This window comes from Catharus ustulatus, chromosome 1 (assembly GCF_009819885.2).
Source record: "Catharus ustulatus isolate bCatUst1 chromosome 1, bCatUst1.pri.v2, whole genome shotgun sequence".
Lineage (NCBI taxonomy): Eukaryota > Metazoa > Chordata > Aves > Passeriformes > Turdidae > Catharus > Catharus ustulatus.
Window position 1 is genome coordinate 55,857,592 of NC_046221.1, and position 19,806 is coordinate 55,877,397.

General features: G+C 45.8%; 1 protein-coding gene across 8 annotated transcripts in view; it reads right to left on the minus strand.

The window, feature by feature from the left end:
- HECW1 (HECT, C2 and WW domain containing E3 ubiquitin protein ligase 1) overlaps positions 1-19,806 on the minus strand; it is a 282,485-nt gene that overhangs the window by 208,830 nt on the left and 53,849 nt on the right. The window lies entirely within an intron of this gene.

The window sequence follows — 19,806 nt, forward strand, 5'->3', positions numbered from 1 at the left end:
AAGAGCACTAAAATGAAGAAGAGAACCAAAAGCTTTGGATTTATGAAGATGCTCAACTGTTTAGAAATGTTCAGCTGGAAAAAAAAAGCCAGAAAAACAAAACAATTCCATTTGATTATACTCTCCTGTTATTAAAAGACTTTCAAAACACGTAATAGCCATGAAATTAGACAAAATAAAAGTACATATTGCTTTGTCATCTCCCTCTATCTTTCACAAGCCTCTAAATCTCATGAACATAATCCATTTTAGTCCCAAATTTACCAACTGCCTATAGTCTGGTGGCCCTTTGCTTTTACTGAAAAAGCGTATTTACACTGGAAATAAAAGCAGGGTTATCCCAAAGTTGGGCAAGGAGCCATATTATTTTTAAAGGTAATCTCAGAGAAGTTAATCCATACTTTTTTCAGCTGTCTGTTAGAAGCACACTGCAAAACTCTTCCAAACAGCTGAAATGTAAATCCTCTTCTCACAACCAGTCACCATGAATTTTCTACAGCCACACAGAAGCTGGTTTCAGACTTAGTAACTTCGCACATAACAAAAGGTAATAAAATACATTATGCCACATACAGTGGAGACATTACATTCCCTACTTTCTGTGATTTGTGATAAAAGCACAGGCACAGGTCTCTTCCTGAGCCAGTTCTAATGCAGCTTTCATAGAAAGTTTCATTCTCACAGGCAATGTGAAAACTCCACAGCTTCACTCCTGCCTCCAGACCCATCCACAATACACCAGCAGGTTATGCAGAACAGGGATGCTGCAACACCACTCTGAAAGGAGGAAGAGCTCCCAGACTTGCACCCCATCTGCTTCCTGCTGTGCCAGACAACACAACTCCAAGGTATTGCACATTTTCTCACTCCTTCCTCAAAGCATCTCAGCATTACAAACCTCAATTCAAGTCGCTCAGTTTGTGAATGGCAAGCAAAAATAAACCAGTTTATCTACCTAAACTCCCTGGCTCATATAGCAAAACCTATACTGAGTCACAGAAAGCTTTTTTTTGCACAGAGGCAGAGTGTGTTGTGATCCCTTCACACATTTAATCCAGAAAGAATGATGCTGCTCAGGGTTTACGGTAAACCTGACAGAAAGCCCTGCTGCCATCACCACAGCCAGACCGGAACATCCCATGGGCAACAAAGCTCCAGTGCCATGCTGTGGTCAGGGTCTCTGTTCCCTGTGCTGTATTCATCCCCTGCTCCAGGACAAGTGTCAGGTGTGCCTGTATGCATTCAGACTTTAACAGCAATAGATAAGAGAAGTGCTATCTTACATATGGATAGACTTACTCAGGGGTGCATTTATATTAAATGATGTGCTTCAGAATCATAATTATAATTGCAGTGCACTTCAGGTAAATTGGAGAGGCTATGATCAGAAAGACTATAATTGCTCAGAGAAAGACTGTTTTCTGGATTTGTTTGTTGGCTGTCTCTGGTGATCTATGAACTTCTGTCTTTACATTCAGATTATACATTTCATGGCACTTTAGTTTGGGTCTCACACAGCTCTTGTACAGCATTTGTACATCTCAGTCCATGACTGGGTCTGCCAATTGCTATTGCAATGAAAGTCTAAGCAGCACTTATTTCAATAAATGCATATGCAAACATATGCTCTCAAGGGTCAGGAAAATCAGAAGTACAGTAAATTCACGAATACAAGCCGCACTGAGTATAAGCCGCATCTCTGGGTGTTGGCAAATATTTCGGTTTTTGTCCATAAATAAGCCGCACCCGAATATAAGCCGCTCTGTCGTTCGCAGCGAGGACCCGCGTGCAATCAGTAACAGAACCGCGGGAGGGCAGAGTTTACTGGCTGAGCTAAGGTTGTGCAGGCTCGGCCCGCTAGGGGCTGCCGACGGGGCCAGGTGGCCCAGCCCGGTGCTGCCGCTCGGGGCCGGCCGCCGCTGCCACTGGGCTCGGTCACCCCGGGTCGGCGCTGCCCCGCGGTGGCAGGCAGGGACGAAGCTTCCCCAGCTCCTACGGTAGCGGCGGCAGGCGGGGACGGAGCTTTCCCGCCCCCGTGGCGCCGGCGGTGGGCAGGGACGGAGCTTTCCCGCCCCCGTGGCGCCGGCGGTGGGCAGGGACGGAGCTTTCCCGCGCCCGTGGCGCTGGCGGCGGGCGCGGACAAAGCACCCCGCCTCCTCCCCGAGCCGCGGCAATGGCTGCGCGGGGCTCCCGTCGGCTCCCCGAGCCGTGGCAATGGCGGCGCGCGCTTCCACCCGCCTCCCCGGGCCACAGCAATTGCTGCGCGGGGCTCCCGTCGGCTCCCCGAGCCGCGGCAATGGCGGCGTGCACTTTCCCCCCCGTCCCCGGGCCGCGGCAATGGCGGTGCGCACTTCCCCCCCCCGTCCTCCCCTGGGCTGTGGCAGAGGAGGGAAGAAGAGAGCTCTCCCGCCTCTCTCCCCGCCCCCCGTGCTGCCTGCAGGGAGCCAGGGCAACACAGTAACACTGTAACAATCGCAAAATGCTGGCTTTTACTGGCAGGTGCTTGGCTCGGCGCCCTGGCTGGCACGTCTGGGGTTGTAAATGTCAGAAAATTATTCACAGATTAGCCGTCCCCGACTATTAGCCGCACTTCCGGGTTTCCATCAAAATTTTTGTCAAATTGCTGCGGCTTGTATTCGTGAAATTACTGTATTATGTGTAATAGAGAGGTGAGAGAAACAGACAAAGGAATACAGCAGTTGTGCTGGATGTTTTTTTGAGACTACTACAGCCTATATACACATATGTTTTCTGTCTGGGAACAAGATTTTGTCAACAAAACCAGTTCTGCTCAGAGGATAAGTAGTTTCTTCTTAGATCTCCATATGAGATTATCATTATCCAGAAGAAAAGTAGGGAGAAGAGTCCACTCAGCAGTGGAGTTCTTAAGCTATTTCTCCTTCTGGAAACAAAGCAAATTGAAGTTGATTCAATTGATGTTTACTACCTCCCTGATTTCTGTTTTTATCTCTCTCACCTTACCCAACACCTCTTTCCTTGTTTCTTGTTTGCTTTTCAGCCCTGATAAGATCAACTATGCCTCAATCCCTTCAGTTTTCTTACCCATCTCCTTAGTTTCTGCTATTATTCTATCTTTTCCTTCCCCCTCTCCACTTTTAATTTCCTTTAGGTTTGTCCCCCTCTCTGCAGAAGCCATTGCAGGTCTCTGTAGCTAATGCTTGATCCTCCTATCCTGCCTTTTAAGTAGTCTCTGTGTATCTCCTGTTTTTGTTCAGCTTATCATACAACAATATTAATCTAATCTTTATGCATGCCATGTCCTGCCTGAAGCAATCTTAAGACTCATATCCTGCTGGTAGCTTCCATCTTGCTTCAAATCCCTTTCTAAAAAACATTTTTTGCAAAGTGAACTCTGATCACAGAAAAGCTGGAATGCAAACAGGTAAGAACAGTATCTCTTTTATATCTCCACATATTTATGCACACATCTGCTTGTACATGTTTACAATTCTACTGTATCCTGGCCTCTGGCTGCAGCCCATGCTTCCTACATTGTTTCCTCTTAACCCATGGGATAATTTGGATAGCAATTAGACCAACAGGTCCAGCCATGATGTGCAGGCTAGTAAAAGCAAGAAAATCTATTCAAGCTTGAAAAGTTATTTAATTCAGTGCTCAACAGTTTGTTTCCAGAGCCAGCAAATACTTGTGCTCAACATATGACATCACTTGCAACAGGGGCTGATCTGGCATCTGAGAACAGACATCTGCCCAAACTCCTGAGCCACTTCGGATGAGATGGAGCTCCACACACAGCCATGCTAACAGAACACAGAGTGTGCTGTTCTGTCCACAAACAATCCTGTTAAAAACGGCAGAAGAATAGGTATGTTTGTACAGCAGATATGCCCTTCTATCCCTCTGTTGCTTCATTTCTTCATTCGCCGCTGCCTCCATCAGCCTCAATTAAGAGCTACCTGCTGCACAGTTTAAGCACTGTCTTTGCATTGAAGTGATTGGAACACTATCGAAGAGATCAGAATTAAAGTAATTTCATGACTATAAGGCGCACCCTTTTGACCAAAATTTTGATCGAAACCCAGAAGTGCACCTTATAATCCGGTGCGCCTTATATATGGACAAAGTTTGGAAATTTGCCAACAACCCAGAAGTGTGAGCAGCAAGCCAGGAGCCACGAGCCATGTTGAGCTGCGCGCTGCACTGAGCTGAGCAGACCTGTGTGCCTTGCGGAGCCGAGCTGCGCGGAGCTGCGCGCTACGTCGAGCTGCATGCCGTGCCAAGCCACGCCAGCCGGCGCTGGGGGCAGGCGGGAGTGCCAGGGCCTGCAGCACAGGGAGGGCACCTGGGGCTGTGTTTAAAGGTTTTAAATCTGTGAAAAATGTTTCCAAATTGAGCACCTGCCAGTAAACCCTGCGATCACGCCATTCCATTACTAATTCGTTACTTTGTTGCATGCAGATCCTTGCTGAAAAAAAAAAAGTGTGCATTACAGTCTGGTGTGCCACATATACGGACAAAGTTCGGAAATTTGCCGACACCCGGAAGTGCGCCTTATAGTCATGGAATTACTATACTTTTTCTTTTAAACTTCCACAGATTGATATTTGAAAGGTTTTTACCAGTTTTTATAAAGATCAGAGAAAGACAAGTAGCACCAGTTATTTATGTTAGAAGTGTTTATTCCTTCCATCTCAACAAGTACAAACACACAAGACAAACTCCTTCATTTTTCAGGTCTGGTAATTACACCTGCAAGCTGAAGCTACTAGAGCAGGAAATATATAAAATCCCTTAAAATAAATGCATGGTTTTGTGACTGCAAGATAAATACTAGCAAATTCTCATGTGTAAATTAGCTAAATAACTCCAAACCAGTATACAAATTAAACATTTTCTTTTCCCTTCAGAAGACAAAAAGAATGCAATATCATTAGAAAAATAATGAATATGTTAATTGAGGATTTTAATTGCCCAGAGACAAACCTCAGTTGCGTTGAAATCTGTCTCAAAATCACAGTTACATCTGCTGTGGAAAGCACACCAGCTTTTTCAAGTAAAGGTGCAAAATCTTATACATATTAATTATAAAGTGAAAACTCTGTTTTACACCAAAGGCAAATTAAAAAGATAGCAACATCTTCATGCCATTTTGAGGTAGGTTCTTCCATTTTCTAATTTGCAAATTTACTACATTGTTCTCAGTTTGCAGCCCAGTTTTGGAAGTCATCAGTAAGGGTCTTCTCTCCACGCCTCAGTTGGAGGGGAGGGTGAGGGCTGCAGAAACATATGAGGAGATAGTTTTCTGCCTCATGGGTGTCATGAAATCCAGAATATGAGGTGGACAAGGAAACCTAAATTCTTGAACAATGTTTTCTTGCAATCTAAATTCAAAAGACCTGACCATGAACTTCCCTGTTTCCTACATGTGATTGCTGTAAAGTGTGGAGGGTGGAGCCTGAGAGATGTGTCAAGGGGGCTTCACCCATGAGTAACCTGCTGGAGTCCAGCTCCACACAGCCACAGCCAGATCCAGCCTCCGCCAGCCAGCTGAGCCATGGGCAAGGTGTGCGGATGGGCTCTGAACAGGGCTGGTGGGGTCAGCTCAGCTCCTTTCAGAACTGGTGTCTGCCTCTTAACAGAGGAAATGTCCATGGCTGGATATTATCCATTCACTGAGCTTCCATTGGGAAGTTTCCTGGAAGAAAGTGCCCAACCAGTCCAGGCACTACAAGAGACCAAACTTTGGTGGGTCCGTGCGATGCAGTTCATGTCCCTGCTATCTCTGGGAACACACTTTGCTCTCCAGGAAAATGAATAAAAGTTACTGATGAATTTTTAAATTAATTCTGCAGCCATGTAGCAAAAAGGAAAGTTGTTACTGGTGTTGCTGACATGGACAAGGAAGGCATTGGACTAAAAGGCAACTGCCACTCTTCAGAGGACATGCCTGGAGGACAGAGGCCAAAAAGAATTGAACAGTTTCTCTCTTCTTGCCCACCTGGAACCATCTGACATTGTCAGTGGGGCTCATTACATCATTCAAATACAGAAGAATACTTTTTAATTAATAAAATAAACTATGTAAAACAGTCTTCTAGCACACAGCTATTAGGTAGTTTGCAAAACTGGTGCAATGAGTATATAATGCCACACTATATCCACTCAGCTACAGAATCTCAGCATTTTGATGGAAGCTCAGTGCGACAAGACAGGCCCTTGCATGTGTCCAAATGTGACCACAGAGATCATCAGGCAGACCAAGGTTAGAGAAAAATCTGTTATCGCTGCTCCTGTCCAGAGGACTTTGAGAAAAAGAAATCTGTACATCCCATATAACACTGGATTTTACGAGCTAAAATTTTAGGTTCACATTATGCTTGAAAACTAGATGGTAGTGAATTTCAAGACCGACTGAGCTTTTCCCTCATAAATAACCTTCAGAAAAGATAAAGTGATAAACAAGTTACGAAAATTTTACCCATGACTCAAGGATGTTTTGTATCCCATATAAACACAGTCAGTGAGTGTATTTAATAGAGGATTTGTGCAGCATGGTTTCAGTGGAACAAGGGGCATGGCAGTGAAAGCAGCAATGAGCTGTTTTCTTGGTTTGGAAGAGTTCTTATCTGCAGGACTGTGCTCTGGGCTCAGATCCAAATAATATACGTCCAAAAATTACCAACCTTTCTACAACACCAATGTCATGTCCACTTACCGGTTTCTCAAAGTTTGTATTATTTCCATGGTGATCTGCTGGCTCTGTCCATTTCAGCCTATGGCTCTGGTTTCACTTGTGCTTTCCTCCAGGTTGCAGTTGCTGAAATCAGCCCCCTTATGTGCCAGGAAAAGGGTTTGTAACCAGACAGATCAAGACCCCAGTCCTCCTCCCTGCAGGACCTCTTAGACATTAGTTCTGGCACAGAAGGGGAGGGCTGATAGGGGTTGTCTCTGGGCTGCAGGGATGGGTTCTCTGATACTCTGAGAGAGGAGTAACAGAGTGTGGTTGGTCCTTCTGAGTGGCGAAGGATCTGTGGGAGACGCCCAGCATCTGTGCCCAGTGCATGATCACCAAGGGCAAGGACAGCACCCTGGGCCTCCTGGGCACAGGGACTGCCTTGGGGCCAGCTCCCAAAAGCCTTCCTATGAAGGATGCTGGGTGGAGGATCATGCTGCCTATGGGGGGTCCATCCCATCAGCCCCATATCAGAGTGCCATCACCCAGCAATGCAGCACTCACAGGGCCCTGGGGCAGGATAAAAGGGAGCATACTCCTGTGTCCTGCTGCCAGAACTGGCCCAGGGCCAGGCCAAAGACATCCAGGAGGAAATCCTGAGGAGCTGTTGAAATTACTTGGAGAGAGTTGACAAAAAGAGACCAGGTGATGGACAAGGCTGGTGGAGGTTCTCTGGTCCAACGCCACCCTCAGAGCTAATTGGAAGGTTGAAAATCTCTTTCAGCTACATAGCTGTGACCAGACCAAGTAAACACCTTCTTGAGGAGCACTGCAGAGCTCCCTGTCTGCATTCCCTGTGGAGCCAGGGGCAGCAGCCATAAGAAAAGAAGTGCAGAGTTGTTTCTAGGGCTCCCAGGACTTTGAATCACCCACTGGTACAGGAAACAGGTGCAGGAAGGATTGTTGCCCTCAAGGTAGATCAGTCCAAGGCCATGAGATCAGTCTCAGAAGCTCCTGAAATGACTCTAGGTAGGGCAGATTAGGGCTTGGGCATCTCCTGGGAGATGTGATCAGCCTGTGAGAGGAGGAGCCATGCCTTGCTCATGAGCTCAGGGAATAGCTGATTGCCCCCACCCAGGTCAGGAAGGAACTCTCCTCCGTGGTAGATTGGCACTGGTCCCCAGGAGTGTTTGCCTTCCTCTGCAGCATTGAGCCTGACCACTGGTGAGGACAAGAAACACAAGAACAGAGTGAGCTTTGGAAGGCAAAAGCTTGGCATCAATATGTGTCATATTTCAGAAATTCACTACAGTTTAACACACCTCCTCTTCTTTTTCTTTTGTGTGTGGCTGGTCCTGATCATTCTTCACATTCTCTTCAGGAAACAGGAGCTGTTTGGCATGAATTCCTGCTGCTATTTTCTGTAGCTCTGTCACTTGCCTTTGCCAGACTGCAAAGGATGTATTTTCAAGCTAAATTGAAGAACACATCACCCTGCTCCCAGCTACACATGCCCATTGTGGTAATGGTTGTGAGCATCAGCTCTGAAACTGATTCAGAAAAACAAGAAAATTCTGTTTTTAGTTGTAAATTTTGTGCTATGTGTCCTCTTAAGTTTCTGGAGCAGAGAAGTCCCTTTTGTAGCAGGCAAATAACAGCCTCTGTGTTACCAAATTTATGGTGAGCACTGGAAATAGAACAGTTATGCTACATTAAACCCAGAGCTCCGCATGACAAGGCTTGCCCCAGGTCTCAGGGCTCCACCCCAGAGAGCAGCTCTCTGCAGTGCAGGTCCCAGGCACACTCAGGACACAGGGGCAGAAATGGGCACACCCACAGCAGGGCTCAGGCAGGGACTGAAGGTCCCAGGCTGAGCTGTGACATGTCCCCTGGCCCCTTGGCAGGAGGTGGTGGGGCTGGGGGTCCCAGGGGGGGCCAATCCCAGCCACTGAGGCCTGTGAGCACCCCCAGGACCCTGTCAGGACTGCACTTCAGTGCTCCTGTGCTCTTCTTCAGACACTGGTGGCTGGACACTTTGAAAAGAGTATTGGGCCAGATGGACCTTCCCTCTGAGGGAGTGCTGCTCACAAGTTTTCAGGCACTTGTGTTTTACTATGTTTTTCAAAGGAAAACAGGTTAAGACATTTCTGAAAAAGAGTACAAGGAATAAAAATAAAAACTACAGGGAAATTGACACCCCCAAAATATTTGAAACCATTTAGATGAGAAGCACACCCTGCTTCAGACTGAGGGCTTGATTTCCAGGTCTCACTAATTACAGAGTTTTTGCCATCCTGTGAAAACCCTGCTCAGCTGGATGAAAAGACTTTAAAAAACCACATATCACACATACTTTTTGTATATTTCTGCAAATTGTCACATTATCTTGAGGTTACCTACAGGGTGGCAGAGCTAATGGCTAGGCTGGGGCATTGTTATGGATATTCAATCCCTTTTGCTAGTGCAGGGCGGGGAAAAAATGCCATTGGAGATTACCTCAGCATGTACTGGCAGGAAAGTAGGCAGTACGAAGAAGTACTGAAGAAGGGGAGGAATAGTTTATCTGGAAGGGATCTACAATAGTCACATTTTCAAACTGTCAGGCTACTTCCGGTATTATCAAAAATTTAAGAATTGAATTAAAGGCATTATCCCAAAGCATCAAAAGACAGTCAGGCTGGAAGCATCGACCACCTGTAATCTTCCTATAAAGCCTGACCTCATTTCCGGAGAACATGTTACAGTAATTTCACGACTATAAGACGCATCGGATTATAAGGTACACCTCCAGGAGTCAGCAAAATTCCAATATTTTCCCATATATAAGGTGCACCGGACTATAAGGCACACCTTTTTTTTGCAGTGAGGATCCATGCCGTGTGCAACAAAGTAACAAATTGCTAACGGAATCACGCGATTGCGGGGTTTACTGGCAGGTGCTGAATTTGCAAACATTTTTCACAGATTGGTATAGCCTTTAAACGCAGCCCCAAGCGCCCTCCCCATGCGCAGGCACCGGCACTACCGCCTGCCCCCGGCGCCGGCTGGCAAGGCAAGGCACGGCTCGGGGCAGCCACAGCTCGCAGCAGTTTGGGGCGGTTCAGGGCTGCCGCGGCTTGTGGCGGTTTGGGGCTGCGGCGGCGTGGCCGCAGCTCATGGCTTCTGCAGCAGCCCGCTCCCTCCCTCCCCGTGCCGGCCCGGCGCTCCAGCAGCCCCATGCCGCTCCAGGAGCCCTGCGACCCCCTGATGCTCTGGGAGCCACGTGCCCCCCTGGCGCTCCAGGAGCCATGTGCTGTTATGGGAGCCCTGTGCCCCACTGGGCTTTTCCCCTGCACCGGTGCTGCCCCAATGCTGCCAAGCTCACCCCGTGCCGGCGCTGCCCCGATGCCGCGGGGCTTGCCCCGGTTCGGCGCTGCGCTGATGTTGCTGGCTTTCCCCCCCCACCAGGGCTACGCTGTCATGCTTTTTCCCCCCCTGCCCAGGCTGCTCCGCTGCCGCCAGTTTTCCCCCTGGCCCGGCGCTGCCCTGATGCTGCCGGGCTCACCCTGCACCAGCGCTGCCCTGATGCTTCCAGGCTCGCCTCGGCCCGGTGCTGCCCCGATGCCGCCGCCAGGCGGGCTCTGCTCGGCTTGGGGCTGTTGCGGGCTCGCACTTCCGGGTTGGCAAATTTCCAAACTTTGTCCATATATAAGGTGCAGCGGACTATAAGGCTCACTTCCGGGTTCGGACCAAAATTTTAGTCAAAAGGGTGCGCCTTATAGTTGTGAAATTACTGTATTTATTTTTCCTCTTGACTTCCAAGTTGAGTACTTGATCAGCCAATTAATATTAACAACAAATACCTGACATTATTATAAATGCTGTATTATGTTCATTATTTGGGGGTTGAACCAGATGATCTTTAAACATCTCTTCCAACCCAAGCCATTCTGTGAATAAATGCTGAAACATTAAGAGTTTAGAATATAGGTTCTGAACCAACATCCTTCATGAAGAAGGAGACATGACCATAAAGCAAATTCAATTATTTCTGCCCCTAAGAAGGTGACATCTCACACCTGCCCACTAAGTCCTTGAGAGACTGAAGAGAAAATGAGACAATATTCACTACTGTAGTAAGTTGTGGTCTCAGGACAGTCTCACCGTTTATCAAATTTCCTTCAGTACAGAAGGTAGGAGTTTTAAAGCATGAAAATGATGTTTCTTTGCCTAACAAGCGGGAAAGATAGAAAAGAAGAGCCTGTGAAGATTAACTGAAAAGGGAGGCATATGTTCCAGGAATGTTAGCAATGAGGACTGACCAACAGCAGTGTGGAATTCTTGGTCTGGAAGGAAAGATGGTAGGAAGGGTATCCACAGGTCATTAATTCCTCTGAAGATGAGCAGCTGTTTGATAGACTGTGCAGAGGCAGAAGCCAACAAAGCAAAAAAGGAACATAGAGAAAAAATACAGTTGGAGGAACATTCTTTGTAAGCAGAGGATGCTTCCAGCAGTACTGTAGCTAGAAAGAAAGGGAGAATTGTCCATTCCTACACAGGATATTACAATAACCGAAGCCCTGGGAAAGAAACACTGGACAACAACAAGCTGGACAGCTCCCAAAAGCTTATCCTACAGAGCCCACTCAGCTCATTATCTCTAGCATCACTTCCTTCCCTCAGTGGAGGGATTAAGATCTGAAAGAGTCAAAGTTCTTCTTGCCTTGGTAAGCCTATGGAAATTAGGCTTTCTACAATCTCTTCTTTCACCTCTGGATTTTGTCAGGCTATTGACCAACATCCTTGGCTGTGTACATAACACTACAGCTACTGACAGTACACAATGAAAGCTAAAGCAAGTTGGTATTATTACACCAATAATAATATGAAAGGTTTCAGTTAGGGTTCATATTTTTGTATCATCAAATTAGTTATCCACTTTTTATATGTGGTGAAATGATGTGTATGTTCATTTTTACCTAATAGTTTGGTTAGCGATGACATTTTCCAGGAGAACTGCTCCATAGGTATTTTCAATTACAGTAATTTCACGATTACAAGCTGCACCTGATTATAAGCCACAGGTCCGGGTGTCGGCGACAATTAGGTTTTTGTCCATATATAAGCTGCACTGGATTATTAGCCGCACTTTTGTTCGCAGCGAGGATCCACGTGCAACTTTCACAAAATTGCCAATTAGTAACAGAATCGTGGGATCACGGGTTTACTGGCTTAGCCCTGCTTGGGGTGGCCGCCAGGGAGCAGCCCCGGCCCCGCTCTCCGCTGCTGCCGGGAGGCAGGGGAGCGGCGTGCCCAGCCGGTGCCGCCGGGAAGCGGGAGAGGGGCGTGCCCGGTCGCTGCTGCTGGGAAGAGGAAGAGGAAGAGGAAGAGGAAGAGGAAGAGGAAGAGGAAGAGGAAGAGGAAGAGGAAGAGGAAGAGGAAGAGGAAGAGGAAGAGGAAGAGGAAGAGGAAGAGGGGCGTCCCTGGCTGCTGCCACCAGGAAGAGGGAGAGGGGTGTGCCTGGTTGTTGCCACCGGGAAGAGGAAGAGGGGCATCCCTGGCTGCTGCTGTCGGGAAGAGGGAGAGCGGCTTGCCCGGTTGCTGCCACTGGGGAGAGGGAGAGGGGCGTGCCCAGCCGGTGTCACCGCCGCACCCCCCGGGCCTGGGCAGCGCTGCCGCTGTGCCGCCATTGCCCTGCTGCCCAGGGCCGGGTGGGTTCTGGCTCAGGGCTGCTGCTGGCTCGGACTTCCGGGTTGGGAAATTTCCAAAATTTGTTCATGTATAACCCGCTCCTGAATGTAAGTTGCACTTCTGGTTTGGAAGCAAAATTTTAGTCAAAATGGTGCGGCTTATAATCGTGAAATTACTATATACTTATTTCATTTTTTCCCTTACTGATAAATTTCATGCATCAGCACAGGCATCAGCAGTTCAACTCAAAAGACTTCTGCAAGTTCTGGGACAGCTGCAGGAACAGCAGTTGCCAAACTCCTTCTAGTGTCGTGCCACTGGGACTCAGCACTGGTCAGAGTAGAAAACATTTAGCTTCTTGATGAAGTGGAACTGTGTGTACCACCACATCTTCAGATGGAGTAATTTCTCATCACTTCACTGGTTCCATTATACTATAATCAACAACTGGCTAAAGGGACTGGCTTCAAATCTTCAGTTTCTCCCTGACAATCTTGATTTTTCTAGTTATGTGGATACTTGGCAGTACATTGACTTAGGTAGAAAAAGCAGTTTAACGCAGGCCATCAGCCACTTATGAAATGAACTTGGATCTGAACTGCAGTCCTAGATCAGTGGAACACTAACATCTGCAAATGTATTACAGTAATTTCATGATTATAAGACACACCAGATTATAAAACGCACTTCTGGGTGTCAGCAACTTTTTGTTCTTTGTCCATACATAAGCCGCACCTGATTATAAGCCGCACGTTACAATACAGAGTGTGATAAAAGGTATCTATTCTATCACCATCTGTTGAGGGTGGGGGCAGTGATCCTTATCTCTGTGGGAGATATTCTGCTAATGGGTCATCCATTGAAACCCTTTTCACACCCCATCCTTCCTCCAGCGAGTCATTTTCTGCTAATGGCCCATTGAGTCCCACTGTGTGACTGATAAAATTACTGCATCCCATTGGAAGTTGCTCCAGCCAGGGGGAAGAGCCCAACATTTCTTACCAAGATAAAAACAGAGATTTTGGGACACTAAGGTAGTCCCTTTCTCCACTGGACTCCAGAGGAAAACCAGATTTCTCCACATCACCACTGGACCTCCGGAGGGAAACTGCACCTTCTACAGGAGCACTGCTTCAACTGAATCACATCTGTCACACCAAATGAAGCTTACTATTGAATGGGTTGTAAATGTCAAGCACAAGAAAACCACAACATCTAAAGAAACAGGCATGAGTGAATAGTCAGCATATGTATCTCTTACCCTGTTTCTATAACCCTATAGTTGCAAATGCATTTCCAGAGTTGGTTTAGAACCATCATTTGGCTAGAGCAGAAAGAGATGGGGGAATTGAGATGATTTGAACAAACAGCATGTATGACATTCATGCCATAAACTATTATGGCATTTTGTATCCAGCAGGATGTTAAAGTCATTAGACCTACAGCAGGAAAAGGTATAAGACAGAAAACTTTGTTTAGCACTGCCTAAATGTCATTACTCCTCTGTGAATACAACAAACCACTAAAGCCTTTGTCTGCAAAGCAACACGCTTCAAGTATAACAAATTGCTGCTGGACCTCTCTGGAGCTGGCAATCTCCTCAACTTATCTGATGAATTGTGACACAGAGACATCGAACTATCTATTAGCAGCACCAGCATGATCTTCCTCCTATTGCTCAGTGCAATGACCAGTATCTACAAATCACAGCTTACATTTAATTGGCACAAAAATGTGGGGGTTGGAGGGGAAAGAAGCAGCACACCCAGCAATAACAAGCTTCTATTGTAAATGATAGAACATCAAACCCTTTCACTCCTGTTTCTAAAACACCACCAAAAATCTCAGGGCTACACTGCCACAACATTAACAGGCAGCAGACAAGATTCAGCATCCTTATTATTTTGATGAAATTATCCTGAACTCCATTTTCGTCCTCTTTTTACTACACAAGCTATAAAACAACAAACTGGCACTATCTATGCCACTGTCATGCATCTATTACCTTGTTAAATGCTGGATTTCAATAGTTTACTAAATATTGAAGTGATGGGAAAGGCATGTTTGAGAGGTGGTTCTACAATATAAATTGGTGTTACATCTCTGTGCTTGGCTGTGATACACTAGACTTTTATTTGCTTTCCCATAAACACCCAGGCAAAGGTTAACACAACAGGATCTAGTAGTCATATTAGGATTGCACCTTTCACTTTTTTCAAAGTAATATTGAAAGACCAAGTTATTAATGGAAGATAGAAAAAAGAAGAGATTTTTTTTTTCTCCATTTAAAAAAAACCTCCAAAAACAAATTAGAAGCATTATTTCTGCTAGCTTGATAGCTCAAGCTCACTTGGCATGAAACTTCTCGGAGTACACCAGCAGCAAGTCTCAACAGGCTTATTCCTGGGAACCCTAAAAGCAGATAAGCAGTGCCATCTCTGAAGTTACAAGCAAAGTATCTAGACAAGCTGAAATTTTCTACACAGATGAAATGCAAAGCCATGATGATTACTGGATACTACTAATCCTACTGGATACTACTACTGATTATCCAGCAGTCCATTCTAATGGTATTTCAAGCTGGCTATAAGGAATATATCTTTATACTTGGTAAAAGTGATATATAGGATAATGAATCAGGAAGATAAGAGATGACACTAGGCTTTATAAAAGGCCACTGAAGAAGCCAAGAGCTGTATCTTAAAAAGACAGACTTGATGACATGTCAGATCACCTTCACAGAAATCTGCCCACAGGTACAACAGCCCAGTGAGTCCTATCTAGAGCACCAACTTCCCACTACTTGCTATGCACCATCTTCTAAATGGAAAGAGCAAGATGAAACATATTGTTAAATATGGGCCACCTAAATAATTCCCATCCCAATAAGGTGAGACCCGCAATGTTCCATCTTCTCCTTGAGTATCTCAGACAGTCTTCAATAGATGACCTGGATGAAAGTTACTTTGCAATTGATTATGTTCTTCTATTTTTAATAAGATCTAGGAAATAATAGGGTGAAATTCCTGCCCTGCTGAGGAGGATTATAATTTGCTATTTAAGTTCTAGATGGTGAAATATTAGCTCCATTAATAATACCTTTCTTCCTTGTTAATTTTACCCCATAAAAAGGGGCAATAGATGAAATTGTAACAAAAATAAATCAAAGCAAGGTCTTATTTGCATATAAGACAAATATAATGCAATATAATATAATAAATGTCACCTAACTATGACAGCAGTTAATTTTTTTTTAAGAATTTGAAATTGACTAATATTTAGGTATCAATGATAAGAGTAAAAGAATGTGTCTATCTCTGTCTTCATGACTGTTATTTCCCATAAGGGACAAAGTCAAAATAACTTCTGAGTATAATCTCTTCCACAACAGCAGTTATTTACTTGACTGCATTTCATCATTTCTGTAACCCTGAGAATTTAAAGGACGTTCTTACCTAAAAAAGCTTAGCAAACACACATTGTTTTTCCCCTGAGGAACTGACTTATTTCCTCTTCTGTGCAAGATCACTTCTCTGTATAAAAAATCTGCAGTGCCATGAAGAAGTCAGTAAGATTTTCTTATAAACCTATAGTTCACATGACCCCTGTGGAATACAAGTTCTCTGAGAGTTCACCATGGTCCCTGAATTGATTGCTGCTGAGCTGCAGATTTCAGGAGTATACATCTCAGTTATAGAACAATCTGAAAAAGTTCAGGCAAAGCAAGGGCGGGGAAAAGCATCTTTTCAGACAGAAGAATTTTGAAACCAATAAGAGAGAGAAGTCATTCTTACCTGCTCCTAAATAACAACATTGTCAGGCGAAACTAACACTGCAAGTGGAAAAGGTCCCCTTAAGAATAATGGAAGGTTAAGTTTTGAATTTGAACATAATTTTGTGTACATGTTTTCAGAGTACAGAGATCACCGTATTAAAGAATCTCCCTTGTATCAGTAAATTAGTGTTTCCTGTCATTAGTTCTCTGTGTAGTTTTTTCCTAACTGGCATGTGCACTCACATGCACAATCTCTGCCTGCTCACGTCCCTGTTCTCTACAATTGGTGCTTAGAGACTTAAAAGTCTCATTTTCCTGTGCAGCACTTTTTTCTGCTTGCTTCAGGCTATGCCTCAGATCATTCAACCTCAGTAGCATGGACATGATCTCAAAAATACAAGTTTATAGGCCCTGTTAGACAGCCTACTTATTTATAATATTGTTCTAATACCTTGAAAACAAGATTCCTCCACAACATAACAAAGGAAAAAAAACAATGAAATAATCAATGGTAGGCAGCAAACAAACCATCATCTGATATTTTTCTCATCACACAGATTGGACTGTATCTATAGTTTAAGCAACATACTACTATTAAGATATTTTTATTGGATGCCATAGGCATAAAAAACTTTATGTTTGGCTTATTCATAATTGAAGAAAATGCATGAACAGTTATCTTACTTAAACAATCTGATTTAAAAAAAACCTTCCAGTACACTCATTTTTGTATTAGGTTTGCAGCTAAGATGAATGTATCAGTATTCCATCTGATGCCAAGATTTTCACAGAGGGCCACCTGACCCTAAACAACATTAAAATGTGAAAATCAATTTTAAATAAAAATCAGAGTAACAATTCTCATTCCCTTGATTCAAAACAAGTTAACTCCCTCTTTCTGAATAGAACTTATTATGCACAATCAATTCCTTGTTATGGTTTATTCTTCTACTCTTTTGGCACTCCTTAGCTGTTCTAAATAGGATGATATGGTACAATAAGTGTGTTCTTTCTACTTTTGACATTAAAACCTGTCAAAATGTACATGGTTGGAACTATCTTCCAGTGATAGAAAATGAAATTACATCACTCTCTTGTTCAGGCTAGTCTGAGCCTAATCACCAGGTTTGTTAAAACTAAGACTGACTCCCTCTCTAGAGACCACATCACTGTCTGACCACAAAAATGGGGCAGACAGAGGGTTCTGATGATTCTCCCTGTGGCCTGTGACAGGAGATCACACTTGGTGTGTATCAGTCTCAGTCTATCCTCAGCACTTAGGAGAACACAGTAGATAATCCTCTAAGATCACTGTAGATCTGTTAAGGGATGGGTAACCCTAGTGGAAATAAGGGATGGCAGACAGCACTATGCTGGGCTTTTTTAGGAGCCTAGGTCCTGTAGCAGTCACTGTGTGGAGAGGGAGCGTAGAGGGAGGGACAGGGCAGCAGATGAAAACCTGTCTAACCCCTTGTCCACCAGTCTGGGGTGCCCAGCTGCAGAAGACGTTAAGTATGAGAATGATGCAATATCCAATTTACAGTAATTTCACGAATACAAGCCGCAGTAATTTGACAAAAATTTTGGTGGAAACACGGAAGTGCGGCTAATAGTCGGGGGCGGCTAATCTGTGAATAATTTTTTGACATTTACAACCCCAGACGTGCCAGCCAGGGTGCCGAGCCAAGCACCTGCCAGTAAAAGCCGGCATTTCGCAATTGTTACAGTGTTACTGTGTTGCCCTGGCTCCCTGCAGGCAGCACGGGGGGCGGGGAGAGAGGCGGGAGAGCTCTCTTCTTCCCTCCTCTGCCGCGGCCCGGGGAGCCGACGGGGGGAGGGGGCGCCGCCATTGCCGCGGCCCGGGGAGGGGGGGGGGATGTGCGCGCCGCCATTGCCGTGGCCCGGGGAGCCAACGGGAGCCCCGCGCAGCCATTGCTGTGGCCCGGGGAGGGGGGGGAAGTGCGCGCCGCCATTGCCGCGGCCCGGGGAGGGAGGGGGAAGTGCGCGCAGCCATTGCCACGGCCCAGGGAGGGGGGGGGAAGTGCGCGCCGCCATTGTCGCGGCTCGGGGAGCCGACGGGAGCCCCGCACAGCCATTGCCGCGGCTCGGGGAGGAGGCGGGGTGCTTTGTCCGCGACTGCCGCCGGCGCCACAGGCGCGGAAAAGCTCCGTCCCTGCCCGCCGCCGCTGCCGTAGGAGCGGGGGAAGCTCCGTCCCTGCCTGCCACTGCGGGGCAGCGCCGACCCGGGGTGACCGAGCCCAGTGGCAGCGGCGGCCGGCCCTGAGCGGCAGCACCGGGCTGGGCCACCTGGCCCCGTCAGCGGCCCCTAGCGGGCCGAGCCTGCACAGCCTTAGCTCAGCCAGTAAACCCCGCCCTGCCGCGGTTCTGTTACTAATTGCACGCGGGTCCTCGCTGCAAACGACAGAGCGGCTTATATTCGGGTGTGGCTTATTTATGGACAAAAACCGAAATATTTGCCAACACCCAGAGATGCGGCTTATACTCAGTGCGGCTTGTATTCGTGAATTTACTGTAAATCAAGAGTCAAGTTTTTTTGCCCCTACCCCCTCCAGCACTGCACTTCAAGCCTGGGCATTCAATTTGACACAAAACATCAGGCAGGCTTCTGGAATGTCATGCAGTATGTCAAGATCCCATCCCCTGGGTCCCTCAATGGTTGGCAGCTATTATTACTCTTAAAAGGCGTGCTATCTTCTCCAGGCTTGAACTGAAGTGGCTGTCTCCTGGAAATAGCCCATCTCCTCACTTGCTCAAGCAGTGTGGACTGGAGAAGCTTGAAAAAGGAGAGATGCTTGGGGCAGTCTTATCTACAGCCTCTTACACAGCCTAGCCTGTTTGTGAACATTACACATCCACCAGATTTGTGTGGATGACAGTTCTACCCGATGTACCAGCCCCTTATTTCCACCATGCTTGTTTACCTGATGGTGCCCTATTGTTGCAGCTACACTGGTTTGCAGCCACAACAGTGACTGCAGAATGCAGTCTGCAGAGGTGAGTGTTTTTAATGTATATTGCATCATTACAAACAGACATGAAAACTCAATCCTGGAACTAGCCCCTGGCATTAATCCTAATTTAGTTTGGGCCCAGTTCCAAATGGGTGACTTCATATGCAAACATTTGTCTGAGTGTACAATTGGCTGTTATGAACACAAAATTAATTCTTGTGCTCATGCATGCATAATTTAGACACACTGATTTAGATCCCAAAGTAATTTCCTAGCAGAATTCAAGTGATCAGATTTAACTTGAAGACTAGTGTTAAAAAACACCATCACAGTAATATATTCTTAAGCCACACAAAAAGGAAGAAACTGACAAAATAATTGCGGTTTCTGTAACTAAAAATGCCTAAAAAACTTTCAGAATAAAGTTTACAGCTGACTGCTGGGTTTTTTCTTTTCCCAGAACCCCCAGTTAATTTTTCTCCTATTATTTAATTTCTACTCATATGTATCTTATATTGTGGCACATCAGCATAGTGTCATCCATTAAAAAGAATCAGCAGGATGAGAATGCTGTTAAGTAGAATGTTTTCTATCAGGTATATCCGAGTTTCATGTTTTAATGCACAAAACCCAAAATGCCTCTCAGGAGCCAATACTTGGCTTGTCAGATTTGAAGTGAAATGCCAAACAAGTAAGCCCAGTGAAGCAAAAGGAACTGTGAATCATAATCTAAG